This window comes from Lissotriton helveticus, chromosome 1_1 (genome assembly GCF_964261635.1).
Source record: "Lissotriton helveticus chromosome 1_1, aLisHel1.1, whole genome shotgun sequence".
In the NCBI taxonomy this organism is placed as follows: Eukaryota; Metazoa; Chordata; class Amphibia; order Caudata; family Salamandridae; genus Lissotriton; species Lissotriton helveticus.
Genome location: NC_136057.1, coordinates 271,752,301 through 271,755,536, shown reverse-complemented (window position 1 = coordinate 271,755,536; position 3,236 = coordinate 271,752,301). Strand labels below are relative to the sequence as shown.

Sequence of the window (3,236 nt, the reverse complement as noted above, 5' to 3'; positions counted from 1 at the left end):
GCCAAGTAAAGCCTCGTCCGGTGCGCCGGCGCCACCCATCCAAAGCTAGTATATCCAAAGTATACCCATCCAAAGCTTGTGCCTGAGTGTCTAGCACTTATTGCAGTATCATACCTCAAATTATACTTTGTTTTCTCTTGTAACTGCACACTTGTCACTTTTCCTCTTGTGCACTTTTTACTACCTCGTGTAATTTTGGTTGCTCACAATTTTTACTACCTCTTGTATTTTGTTTGCTCACAATCGTCACTATTATCTTTACTACCTCATGTATTTTTGGTTGCTGACAATATTTACTACCTCATGTATTTTGTTTGCTCACAATTGTCACCTTTACCTTATGTAACGTAACGTATGCTTTTGTAATATGTTATTTTGTAATGTTTCTCATTATGTTTCATTTCTGTTCCTATTGTGAAGCGCTCTGACGCCTTCGGGTAAAGTCCGCGCTATATAAAAATGCATAAATAAATAAAAGTATATATACGTACATCCAGATTATTCCGAGTGACCGCTTTCCCCTATCCATTTTAAATTATATGACCCATAAGAAAGGGACTCTGTTCTGTACTTATTACTGTGCAAGCTTCCAGACATAAGCCGGAAAAGCTTGCATCCTTCCTCAACAAATCTATTGTAACAAAAAATCACAGACAGCTTTTCGCCTCAATACTCCAAATGCCCATCCACTTTTTTTCCTAAAATATTTTTGATGGTGCTAAATAAACACTATGCAATCCTGGGCAAATCACTTATTCTCCCCGTGCCTGAATGTGTAATGTAAATACGGTGCTCATGTAAAGCGTTTCAATACCTTCGGGTCGAGTTCGCGCTATATAAAATATGCACCAAAAAAAATGGCACGCAAAACAAACGTTGGCATGTAGTCAGTCAGTGATCTAAATAAATGCGCCTAGAAAAAGCACTGGACGACTAAGCTATATTCTGTGCTTTAGTCCCCTCCTAAGTATAGACAAAGGAAAACTAATAGAATGTTTTCATAGCTGTTAGGGAAGCGGAATAGAGTATGCACTACGAAACAGACGACAGGTTTCAGTTTTATTAAATTTCCACTTAGTACAACATGTAACAAGATGGCGCACAGCATCATCAAGCAAGGCTCCATAGCTCAGGGGTTAGAGCACTGGTCTTGTAAACCAGGGGTCGCGAGTTCAAATCTCGCTGGGGCCTACTTGGGATTTTTGCAACATTAAAATATATGCGTAATTTAAACATTAAAATAGGTAACCACACGCAAAAAGGCCATATGAAGCATTTTTTATCCCTTTTCTGCATTTTCAACGTTTTACCTTTCAATTAACGGTTCACCTGCAAAAAAGGAACAACTGGTAAACAAAATAGATATAACAACGGAAACTAAACGAAAAGCATTAACGGTAAGAGAAAGTTTGAGTATAGATATGTTCTCTTAAAAAGATCAGTAAACAGCTACACTGCAGAAGTAAATAAAAAATAAAGGCGAACACCGCCGCTTCCCGAGAACATGGAAATAGTAGAAAGACTCTTATCCAAGCCGTGTTTTTTTATTTAAGTCTTTTTCTATTGAAAATGCAATAATCGCTTAGCAATCTCAAACCCAAAAGAGGAAGATAGAAAAAAACAAGCGTGCAAGAATTGTTTATTCTATGATGTTTTTAAACATCAAACGGCGTAAATCTAAACGTGTAGCGCGCAGTACATTACAGCACGAAAAGTAACCTTATTTAAGAGGAAATGTATATTGAATCGAGGCTGCTGGAGTCTTCGGAGATAGACAGTTCCTTGCAGCTTTTGCCAGGGAAAAATTCCAGCTATTTGTTCACGTTTTAAAATTCTACAATAGGACCGGACTTGATAGCTAAACAGAACTTCATTGAACAGTGTGACTTATCTGTCCTTGTTTACTTCAAGTCCAGGGATCATTAAGACAGACTAGCACGCTTTTTAAAGTCCTTTTTATTCTTATATTGACATTTTAAAGTATGGACTAACAACTGGCTAAGATATTAACATACTGGTCACACCGGTAACAAAAACAAGCATTGGCAAAGCCAATAAGGCCTCTCCTTTTAGGACCTTTTAAGTGTTTAGCTACGCAGTTCGTATGGTGTGGCCAATCTCAGACCAAAGAAAGGGCAGTTTTCTTATATTGACATTTTAAAGTATAGACTAAGAAGGGGGGAAAATAACGGCTTCATGTGGTTTTCCGAGTGTTTGTACTGGCTAATATATTAACATACTGGTCACACCGGTAACAAAAACAAGCATCGGCAAAGCCAATCAATTCTCTCCTTTTGGGACCTTTTAAGTGTTTAGCTTTGCAGTTCGTATATGGTGTGGCAAATCTCAGACAAAGAAAGGGCAGGCTTTCATGCTAATGGATGGTGAATTGTCCACTTATATTGAAAAGTTATGTAAAATGGGGGAGTCGCAGAGGTGCTGAAGACAAACAATTCTTGTTTAACTGTAACATTTACAAAAGCTTGCAAAAAATAATCTGACAGCACAGACAGATTTCCTGTTTTCTACCTCTATGACTCAGTTGAAAATCTTCCTGTAGTAATGAGGACTGAACAAAATAACTTTTTATTTGCTGCAAATAGTAGGGACCAGGGGCGTAGGAGACACTAAAATTCTGGGGGGGACAGGGACAACCTTGTGGACTTCCCAGTGACCCTATACAAATCACCGCCCGTTAAACAAATACAATCGCATACTTTCGAAGTGAAATTGTGAGAAAAGCAGGCATGTTGTCACAGTTTGCATGTATGCTTGTTTGTTATTTCATATAGTAATCAGACTAAATGTTAAAAAAACATGTACATGAATTTTGCATCTTCATGCACCAAGCAAAGAAAGGTCGCGGACTTAGGGTGGGGACGTCGTGTTTGCAAGTGCATTATGGTTTGAAAAATACCTGCTGCTGCATTCCTGGTCTCCAGCAATTTTCAGGCAACAATAAAAATGTGAAGATAACTTTGGTGATTAATAACCTTTATTGAGAGAGATCGAAGGTTTGTCTAGTGGAAGTTTTGACTATTGGTAAGGTAGCCACAGTGGGGTAATATGCCTGCAGCAAAGAACGTGTACCACGCAGATCACAAAATGCATATCATGTAAATAGGTCAGTGAGTTACTGCTTTTGTCTGAGAGATTATTTTGGTATTTGCAGTTTAGAAGTTAAAATCCTAACATAGAAGAGTGAGCTATTATCCATCATCAAAGAAGTGCATGAA

General features: G+C 38.1%; 1 non-coding gene across 1 annotated transcript; it reads left to right on the top strand.

Annotated features, from left to right (window-relative positions):
- Positions 1-1,118: 1,118 nt before the first annotated feature.
- On the top strand, positions 1,119-1,191 carry TRNAT-UGU (transfer RNA threonine (anticodon UGU)). The gene has a single exon. It is a non-coding gene; the product is annotated as a tRNA-Thr (tRNA).
- Positions 1,192-3,236: the final 2,045 nt, after the last annotated feature.